General features: G+C 43.6%; 1 long non-coding RNA gene across 1 annotated transcript; it reads left to right on the forward strand.

Moving 5' to 3' along the window:
* Nucleotides 1-1,431: 1,431 nt before the first annotated feature.
* Nucleotides 1,432-9,175, forward strand: LOC122184435. The gene is made up of 3 exons (XR_006180553.1): nt 1,432-1,659; nt 5,606-5,647; nt 8,128-9,175. It is a non-coding gene; the product is annotated as an uncharacterized LOC122184435 (long non-coding RNA).
* Nucleotides 9,176-11,052: the final 1,877 nt, after the last annotated feature.

The raw sequence follows: 11,052 nt of genomic DNA on the forward strand, positions 1-11,052 counted from the left end.
TCTTTCTGAACAATTTATTTTAAAAATGTTAATAATTCCATTAGAGATGAGCGCATTTTCCGGCTATCCAACTCATTCTCCCTCCCTAACGCTGACACTTCAAATATATTGTTATAGAGTTATACCATTACTAGATTAAAAGGATGTCACAGATTGTGTCAGTTATGAATTCAAGAGATTGCATTAAGAGAGAAAATCTGAAAGTGTTACTGTTAGTTGTCTGGCATTATTCTCTGCGGTTGTGGTATGCACTACAGGTAAGAAGGAAAGTTAGGAAAGCTCTACATCCTGTATCAGGAGGTGGGTAATGGTGGCCCAAAGTTTGTCTTACCTCTATTGAATGATGCTCAAAAAATTGTGTACAAGAGGAGCCCAAAATTGCCAGCAAAATCTACAGTAGCACAGACTTGGAAACCTTTCAGCTGATGGATTTATGTTCCTTGAAAAACAGAAGTAAAAAAATTGCCATCAAAACACCAAGCCCCCAAAGAACCATGAGGAACATGAAGTCCACAGGACCATGCTACATCACAGCACAGAGCCAAACAGGGCAGTCATGTAGGTATACAGGTTTTCCCTTATGTTGTCTTTCACCAAAGGTTCTTTGGCTACCTTTGCTGGCTCTCAACCTGCCACTACCTCCAGCTCAGACCAAGCACAGCTTTTCTCCTGCCCTCCTGTACACACTGGGCAGGAACTGGCATGCTGTATCAATGTCACCAGCCCTCCAGCATCCTGCAAACAGCTCTGTTTTGCTTCATTACCAGTAATACTCTTCTGTAGCTATTACATATATATAACTATTTGTCCTTTCTCCAAAATGGTGTCACCTATCCCTCGCAGCCTGCAAGACAGACAAGACAGACATACATTCATACCAATTTTGTTCTGTCTCTGCTCTGTGTAAACAGGCTGAGATGATGATGCATCCCATGAAGCTGAGCTGGATGTGCTGTAACAGTGACAAGTGCTCCTGCTACCTGCCACTACCCAGGAGAAATTTGTGCACTGAACACTATCAAAAAAATGAGCAGGGATTTTTCTAAGATGAATTCGGACTATTGCATTTTATAGCCAGGTGGGTGCTAAATGTATGTTTGTATCAGAAATGACACTTCACACAGTGTATGATGTCCCACGTGCCAAGTCACTCCATTTCTTTACTATTTCAGTTTTTCGCCTTATCATGTTTTCTACATTCTTTTTTTAAGCAGCCATCTGTTGCAATTATAGCAATGAATTGCACCAGCACAGATGGAAGAAAATCCGTAAGGTTGCAGAGTCAAGATTTCAGTGATTAGGAAATCCCTGAATTATGCTTGACTGTGCAATCAAAATTTGTTCCCCATATGCACACACTCTAAGAGCCACCTCCCGAACGCTGTGATCATGTGCTGCCTTATCACATGCTGCTTACCTCTGCCTCACTCCACACACAGATCCTGACTCCAGGAATGAACTGGAGAGAAAATGAAGCTGTATTTTTTGCACGAGAGTACAGACAGATTAACAGAGCTCTTCCTTTGCCATGCATTGGTAGCTCAGGTGCAGAAGCTCCAAAACCATGCAACAGGGCACGAGGTGCAAATGCAGCTCCAGTAAAATGCGCGTCAGCAATACAGGAGTGAGGTCCCCACCGTCATCCAACGTCAAGTCTGTGTAAGTGGAAGTTTGAGAGTTTCATTTTGAAACAGCTGTGAGGTTGTTTGGATTGTTGTGTTGGGTTTTGTTTTTTTTTTTAAGGGGTAATACAACATAATTTCCTCCCAATTTGTTCCTGGAAGGAGAGGACTAGTTTGGCTCACATCTTATAAGAGATGAAGCAGCAGAAAAAATTTCAGCCTGAAAGAGTAACTGAGGAAAATGTGAAGGTTTTATCTTGAAACCATGAGAAAACTGTGACCTTGGCTGGTATTTCTCATTCAGCCCACACTGTGAAGTAGCTGCATCTGAGGGCATTTCTTTCCAGGTAGGTTTGATGCCCGCTTTTTTGTTTGTTTTTCAGCCACAAGATCTAAATCACATTCTCTTAAAGCAACACAAAATTAAACAAAATTTGGCCAGAAGACAGAGAGAACAGCAGAAAACAATGATTTTGACAGCCTGAATGCTTCAGTTCCAAATCTTTCAAAATGACGGGATTCAAATTCTCCCTCCATTGAGGTCCAGAGACCAATTTTACCTCTATTTAATTCAGTAGTTTTTTCACTGAGTTTTGACTTTACTTTGAGCTGCACAAAAATCGTTGTTTCATCTGTTTCATTCCCTGCACTCCTTGAGGGTTATGTAAGACTGCTTTCCCTCTGTGGGAATGGTTTGGAGGATGCTTTCTAGAGACATACTCCTCAAATGTGAATGAACGCCTCCGTATTTGGCTAAATGTTGGTTCAAGGCACCTTTGGGTGATTGTGTAAGGCCAACCTCCACATGCAGCATTCACTTAGCAGGGGCAGATCTCTGCAACAGCACTTTGGTTCACCTCTGGAGAGAAGACTGGGGAAAAGCCATCACTGAAACTATTTCTTCAAATCACACAAGTCCAAAGCAGTGATGTTTTCCCTGCCCTTGGAACACTTGGAGTTCTTCCTCTAGGGGTAACTACTGCTCCATCAGTTATTTCCAAAAATGCATTTCTTCACTCTGGCACGAGGGGAATTTCCCCAATTCGTTGCCCAGCTCCACCATTTTGATAACTGAGCTACTGAAGGCAGTTCTCACCTTGCAGAAGGGAGGTCAGCTCTGAGCGAGGGAGGATGCTCCATTCCCTTTGCCATGCAGGAAACATAAGTCAGATTGTGCTGTGCTATCAATAAACTCTGCCTATTTTTTCAGCAACAAACTATAAGTTTTTTTCCAGCAAGTGCACTTAATATAATTTTGTTTGCCAAGTGGAGTAATGTTGCCTCCCTCCTTGATTAAAGTTAAGTAAAAGTGTTTTTGTTTCAAATGGGAAAACAAATGGAACAGATTCTCCGGCCATCCAACACTCACATGCATCTCTGGCATGAAGTTTATCACTCAGCATGGGTGGGAGGAAGGAAATAGCTTTTTGGACACCCCTTGCTACAATATGGGAAGCTGATCGTGATAGAAGATAGTCCACAATCTATTATCCTTGACAACGTTTTACAAAACTGTCACAGTGGTATGCAAGTCAGAGAAAAAAAGCTTTGGGCCAAATCCTTAGAAAACACAGAGTGACATATACTGGGGAATTTGCCCCTTTGTCTACAGTGTATGGAATTATTCATGCCAAATCACTTCATAGGAAAATTTGGGCTTTTTTTCCTGGTGCTGGACAAGTTGTTTGGTTGCACAGTGTTGCTGGTTCCTGCACAAGAACAACCTCTTTATCCATCCAGCCTCCACCTAGCTCAGTATCCTGCTGCTAACTGCATCCAGGTGGCAAAGGGAGGGCCTGGAGCAGATGAACCTTCAGCCCCAGCACAGAACAGCAGATGATGCCTGAAGCCAAAAGCCTATGCTTCTTCATCCCTAATGAAAATGAGCAAAGTACTCACACTGTTTCATGGGTTTCTGTCTTACTAGTGCACAGATAACAGATTTCACAACTCCCTAAAAATTGTACCTGTTTGTTAGCCAGGCATTTGTTCCTACCTGCCACCTTCTGCTAGTTCAGTGGTAAAAGCATGTGTGCACTTGGAATGTGGAGTTTCGGGCACCCTCTTACTGGGATTTTGGATGGAATGTCCATATTCCACTGGCAGAGCAGAAAGGAAGCATTACCTGTTTCTCTTATCTATTAGATACACTCAGACTGGGAATTCTTATCTACTAAAGTTTCCAAGGGCTGACCTGAAGGACATAGGCTCTGTTTCCTTGAAATAGCACACAGCATAGTACATCAGGCTTGTGTCTGTCCCAAGCTGAACTACTCAGTAACTGGAGAATGGAAAAATGCTGCCAGCGCCCAAGTTGCACGTTGCCACCTCCCTCTGTGAGCTCCTTATCTGGGGAATGCCTGGTGGATGGGACAGCAGAGCTTCTGCCAGAGAGCCCCTTTCCTTCTGGGGGCTCGAATGGCCCCAAACATCCCACTGCAGCAGCAGAACTTGTCCCAGATGGGATAAGGCCCAGTATCACAAGGCAGGAGGAGGGACACACTCAAGGACTGACGAGGATCACCCTTCCCAGGCTTTTGTAGCGCTGCGTATAATGCAGCAGGATTCTGATCAGCACGGAGGGGTAACGGGTAGTTCTGCCATCAGGGGGAGTAAAATCAGCTTAGGTGAGCATCTAAGGGTGTCTGGCTGGCAGACTGCCTTCTTCCAACACAGCCCAGTGAACTCAGCTCCGCCGCCACGAAAACAGTAGGATTTGTATTTTAAAGTGCCTCGTTAGATCAAGTGCTCATAGCCAAAGCTGAAAGCAAGTCATAAGGGGAGGAATGGGGTGGTGGCAGCTGGGAATCTGGCAGCTGTGTGATCTCTGGGGGCTACAATTGAACATGTAAATTTCTATATTAAGCAGCGAATGCATCTATTAGGGTAAAATTGCTCCAGCTTAATTGTTAGATAGGCATGTTTGTTAAAATACAATTTAAGCAAGATCGTATCGTTCTTCCTCACTCAAGAGTGTGTGCTCGATAACGTCGTTTGTCAGCAACTGCCTATTATGTTAAATAGCTGAGGAATTGCTGGATATCTTTCTGCTTAGATAATAACATTAAAGTTTCTTGAAGCATTTTAGAAGTCTGACTAATCTCTCTGTCTCTATTTTATTTTTCTAAAGTGAATTTAGTGCTGGTGAAAGGTTCCAGATTGACAGCCCTGGAGACAGGAGCGGACTGCTTATCCACGTAATAGGCCCAGGCCAGACAGCTGCAGCCAAGCTCTGCTCCCTGCAGCCATCGGCTCCTGTGCCGTCATTTCGGACACTTTGCTGAGTCTGAGATGGTGATGGGCATGACTTTGTCTGGCTAATATTATATGGTTTTCTTTATATCCAGAGAGGTGGCTAAATTGAATCATTTCTGGAAAGGCACCAGGAGCCTAACTTGGTCTTATCTCCATCCTTTTGACTATTAAGGGTGCATCAGGACTTCAGCACAGGCACAGTGAGTAGGGAGAGTTACACTACGTGGCTGATCTGAGATGTGACAGCATTTGGGCAGGCATCCTTCACGACACACAAAGCAAATAACCACAGCCTCAAAGCAATCTCGAAGTCCAAGCCTAAAGAAGTGCCTGTAACTGAGAACTAACAAAGATGTGGAAAACATTCTTGGGCTGAAACTGCCTAAAAATGCAATAGACAGAGCTAGGTGAACAACGGAAGACTTGTTTGCCATCTCCAAAGGAAAACAAACACGTTTGTTTGACACACAGCAAGTTGACACCACCTGGCTGCCTGGGCAATCATCAGCTGGCAGCAATGCTCAGGAACCACCACACCGAGCTGCACTGCGATGGCAGCCTGGCTACAGGAAAGCTGATGATATGTGGTACTAATGCTATCCAAGTCCCTGACTCACAACTTCCTCTCATTACCAAGCAAATCTAACCAGAGTGGGTAGATCTGGCTGCTATCTTAAACGAATGAGGAGGATATTTTCTTTGGCTGTCATTTCTGTTTTCATTCGCAGGAATGTTATTGGTCTTTGGATGCCATCATGGCACTCTTGGAGGTAAGAAATTAACACGGGCTATTATTTCTCTAAGCCTTTCCTTTCCCCAGCCAGCAGCATCCAAACATCCACATTCAAGCCCAGCATTAGCAAGCCTGCTACTATATTGTACTGGGGTAATTTCCAGCATCAAATCCTTCTGAGTGAAAAGCCATCCTATACAAGATAAATGACCTTTACTCAACAATTCTTAAGTTGCTCTTGAGAAATTCTGTAATTGTTGGAGGAGGGAGGGGAACAAACCACAAGCCTCAACAAGGAGGAAGGTTTTACACAATAGTTCCTTGTTTTCCAAAATTTCCCCAAACAAATATCGTACTGGCAATTTCCATACTTCTATTTCAATCTGTTCTGGCTGTCAGAAGAAGAATATCTACATCCTCAGCCCTGTGAAGACATATGTACATGCTTAATATACACATAATGATTGCTGCTTCGTGCAGCTACTCCCAGGATGTGAAGTTTTGTTTGTACACAAAAGCCTTTACAGAATAGGGCTTTTGTCTTCTTATATACTTATTCAAATGAGCTCAGATATCAATTCAGTTTCCTACCATGGGAATATTACAATTGCAAATAAATTCTCTTTTATTCCAAATATTGACTATTCCAGGACACAAAGTGAAATTGCAGACGTTTGGTTATAGCTGTAAGCAGTGCACTCATCCTAAGTGCAAGGAGCTGAGCTCACTCCAGTCCCAAAATTGATTTGGCTCCCACACTTCTGCAAATTCGGTTCCATATTTCCACGCTTAAGCGCAAAACCAACCTGTAACTTTAACGTTTAATATTTAAATGAAGTGTTTAATATTTACACAACAAGTTCTTTTTTTAAATTTAAACCCCTGCCTAAGCAAGACAGAAAATAGTAATGGGTGAACCTCAAACCACTGAAGGCTGGGTCCAGTTCAGAAGCTTTTCCAAACCTCTTCTGTGTGTAAAAAGCATTGACTGAGAGACTCGCAAGAACATGACTCATCTGGATGCGGCTCTGACTTATAGGCCATCACATTTTGAGTGATGGCCCCCAAGTTCTCCTTCTGATCACCAATTTTGCTGTTGCTTTCAAATTTAATGATGCTGAGTCACACTGGTGATAAAATCTTTGGAAAACCAGTTTAATCTGCCTGCAGAGCCAGAGCCAAACGGAGGTCTGTCTGAGCACTGCCCTGATTTGCTCCCATCTCAGCCTATTCCAGTCCACCCTGGAACATTCCCTGAGGCCAGGGCTGATGCAAAGGATGATACAAAATTAATAGATTTGCATTTGACTCCCCAGTCATCCTATTACCAGAGGTATTCCATACAGGCCCTCTGATTTCACCTGCAGCACCTCTCTGTCAACTTGGTTTATGTTAAGAGCCACAGAAAATTGTCAAACCAAACCCTGTGGCTAATGTAAGATGTAAGAAGCTGATGCAGTTGTTACATAAACTTCTGACAACTACATTCACCCAAACTGCACCCCAGAGTTGGGCAATGCACCAGTTTTGGTTTTTTTTTTCTCAAGACTGAATGTATGTCCACCGTAAAGAGGAAACTGCACACTCTGCAGCCATCCTTAGGGACTTCTCTCTAGAGACTGCAATATCCAAAGCCTTAAAAGGCAGCCATGGACAGGTCTAGGTAAACGCGGGGGCCTACAGGACATCAAATGCCGTTCCTGATCTGTTATAACTCACATTATTCACCACTAATCCACCAGGTTGAGGCATCCCATCTCATTTTATCTAACTGTTTATTGTAGGGTGATACAATCCACCATGAAACCATATCAGCCTTTATACACCAATAAACAATTTAAATAGTCATAGCTCTGTGGTCCAGAAATAATAACCATTTTTATCATTGAGGGATAAAGGGAGACAAGAAAAGTTAATAAAAAGGGAATAACCAAGCTTTCTGGAGCCTAAGCTAAACCTGATACAGCTCAAAAGTTTCAGTTCAGTCATTGTCTTCTTCAGCTTAATTCCTAGTGGAAATAAACTTAAATAGTTAACCAGTACCACTGAGTCCATCAGAGGGAAAAAGGAAGAGTTTTGAAGCTAGAAAAGCACGAGTCCTAAGCAAACAAACACACAATGACAACAAACAATCAAAAAATAAAATTAAAAACCAAACTGTTTAAACTCAGCGTACATGGCTGCTGATGTTAATGGGACTTAACTTCTCTGGCTTTATCATCTTCTCCATCATAATTGCTCTGCCTTGATGGAATTACTTCAGTAACATCTAGACCAGCCTCACCTCTCTGCAGTCGTTCATCTCAGGGCACCGGGCTGTGACCCTGCAGAAGCAGGCAGTGGCTGTGCCATGGTGAACCAGCTGTAGCAGGAATTTGTCCATTGGTACTTAGGTTTCCTGTTATATCACTCCAAACAGAAAGAAAAGAACAGAGAGCCAAAATTCAAGAAAAATTTACTGCCTTTAAGCAACAGCAGTAACTTACAATATTATCCATCATCTGTGACACTTCCTAGGAATTTCTGGACTCATTCCTGTGACAACTTCAGAGAAGAAATCTGGGCTCTGCAAGGACCTGAGTTACATCCTCTGACGGCAACATCACAGGAATCAAATTCAATCAAGGGAACCCAAATAACCTATTTTTATTCTTGCAACTTCTGGTAAATTTTATTTCTGTGACTTGAGGTGATTATTTTTCCCTTTTGATACCATTTTCAGTGCATGCCCTTCATTTCCCCTGTGGAGCCAGCCCAAATGTCACAGAGACTATTAATGGTGTATACTTAACACACATACTCACAGTATGTTCATTCTCAGGAAGACTAAACATTATTGAAAGGTTACAGCATTTATTTTGATGTGTGTCTGTTTAACCAATTCTAGCAAATGTTACACAAACACAAAATGGGCTTTCCTTCCCTGTTCCTCACCAGCCATCCCAAGCCATTGATTTTTAAACAGAAATCCTTTCTCAAATCAATGAGGAATTTAAAACCTGATGTCACATGGCGCATGGAGACGGTTCAAATGTACAACAAACAAATATGTAAAGAAGAAAGAAATATTTCATCCTTTCTCCCTGTAGCCCTACTGAAGCCCGTTAACAGCTTCAAGCTCACCAGTTTCTACCAGCTTCTGGCTGATTTCAGGGGCCACGTCTCCAGCAGCAATATTAGGAAGAACCAGAAGTTTGGTTTCTCACTGTTTTGATTCTCATTTAATGGACGACATTTGGATGGACTTCCTGTGATTCCTAACGATTTCATTGGGACTGAGCATAACAGTCAATAAATGGAGCCCTTCTTGTGGCTGTTCTGAGCATGGAGAAAACAACAAATTTGTAAAACATGAGTTAGAATTTAAATTTGCACAATATCCCAGCTGCAGTTTGAAGTGGACCTAACACTATGCATTCATCCTCATCAGCCATCACTCAACGGCAAAAGTGGGATTAATCATCTCCACTACAGCTACTAACATTATTGATTATGTGTTATTTCTAGAGAGTTAAACCCTTAGGGCAAAAACAAAAACAAACAAACAAACAAAAACCAAACCAAAACAACCAACAAAACAATAACAAAACAAAAATAATGCCAACACAGAAAAACCTAAAGCAAACAAGCCTTTCCCTGCTCTTGAAAGGCAACTCTGCGTAAAATCACCGAGATTTATTGCTAGGGAAGCCCCACCACACACTTTAGTTGACATCAAAGAGTCAAGGGCATATGAGGCCACAATCAAGTCAGGCAGCTTCTTCCACCTTGTTTTTTCATTACCTTATAAGTTCCTTTGCACAATACATCCAGTGCCATCAAAACACTGTGCTAGCATGAACACTGTTCACACAAAGCCAGAATCATATAGCAGTAGCAGCTACTATTTGGAGTATTAGCAAAGCTAATGAATTCCCAGCCCAAAAATACAGCCTTTACACAGTCAGACACCAATCAAATTTAGCGTCTTGTCTTTACGCTGTGAGAAATTAGACTGACTGGGCTCCTTAACCAAAATGTCAAACATGATAATAAAGTCAGGAGAGAAGGCTGTCCTTTCCTCGAGCACTTTGCTGCTCTGACACCTTGTCCTCAGACACTAAGCTGCCCTTTTGTCAGGAGCTCATCATCAAAGCCACCCCCCACTGCCCTGCTCCCCACATACCTTCCCATTGCTGGCAGTATGGCACCTGCTCAGGCTCTGCCCACCTGGGGAAGCTGGAGCAGTGAGGAGATTTGTAGCCTTAGGCAGCTAGAAAGTGGTGTCAGAGCCCATGGAGGCCTCTTAATTGCTCCCAGGGAGCCCTGTAATCCTACCTGTGTCTTCTCCAAATGGAGCAATGTCGAATCTTGGGGGATGTTATGGGGTGAAGGAGCAGCCTGGAGTTAGGGCAGTAGAAGCAGAATAAGACAGCAGTCCATTTTCCATCCCAGGCACTCTTCCTGCTCGCTGCAGTGTCCTTGTGTTCACGCCCGTCCCAGTCAGACTGGGCAGCTCTTGGTGCACTGCCTCCAGCGGAGCAGGCTTGGAAGACGGAAGGAGAGAGACGTCATGCCTCGTCTGGAGACAGCAATCCTTGGTCCTCAGGAGATGACCTTGAATAGAAATGCCCTTCTCAGGGCAGACAGCCCAGTGATGCTATGGAAGGGAGCTTAGCAGCACTAGCACAAATAGCCATTGGCATTTTCCTATTGCCAAGACCGCAGCCTTGAAAATGAGTAAATAAAATAGAAACCTTAGACTGGGCAACATCTTCATTCCTTAGCCAACTGTGAGGAGTAACAGAGAAGGTTGCACCCTCTGCTACCAGAGAAGAGGGCCACTGGGGCAGTGGGTTTACCACTTCCATCTGGAGCCATTATTTCATGTGATTTTTTGCAGGATGGTCATCCCCATGGTGCCAAGGCCCTCTGGGAACACAGCAGCCCAGTTGGGGGGACAGCAGGGTTCACAATGACCTGTTCCTACCATGGCATCCCACATTGTCCCTGTGCAACAAGGACACCTGGGGGTGACCTACGGGGACACCTCAAGCAAAAAAATCCTGCCTTTCTCTCACCTCAGAGGATGAATGAACCACCAAGCACAAAAACATAAACCCAGCTGGAAAGAAACAGGAACTATTCCCAAACACGATACGAAAGCTCTTACTCAAAGTATAAAAGTAAATATTTTCATAATTCATTTTTCAATTTCATGCCACCTCTGCAATAATTATTTGCGGCGAAGATTCTGCCTGCCAAAATGTTAGAGAACGCCACCAACACAGCCAGAGACATCTTTGGGAGGAAACTCACACAGCAGCCCCACAGCCACGAGAAGCAATGGATGCAGATGTTCCTGGAGACGGGCAGCCAGGGCACGGCATGGACCCTTCTCCAGGGCACACCCCAGCCACTCCAATGGCCCTCCACTGTGCCTCCTGTTTGCAGCAGGGCTGG

This window comes from Lagopus leucura, unplaced genomic scaffold, assembly GCF_019238085.1.
Source record: "Lagopus leucura isolate 7727_CA_CO unplaced genomic scaffold, USGS_WTPT01 Super-Scaffold_100022, whole genome shotgun sequence".
Lineage (NCBI taxonomy): Eukaryota > Metazoa > Chordata > Aves > Galliformes > Phasianidae > Lagopus > Lagopus leucura.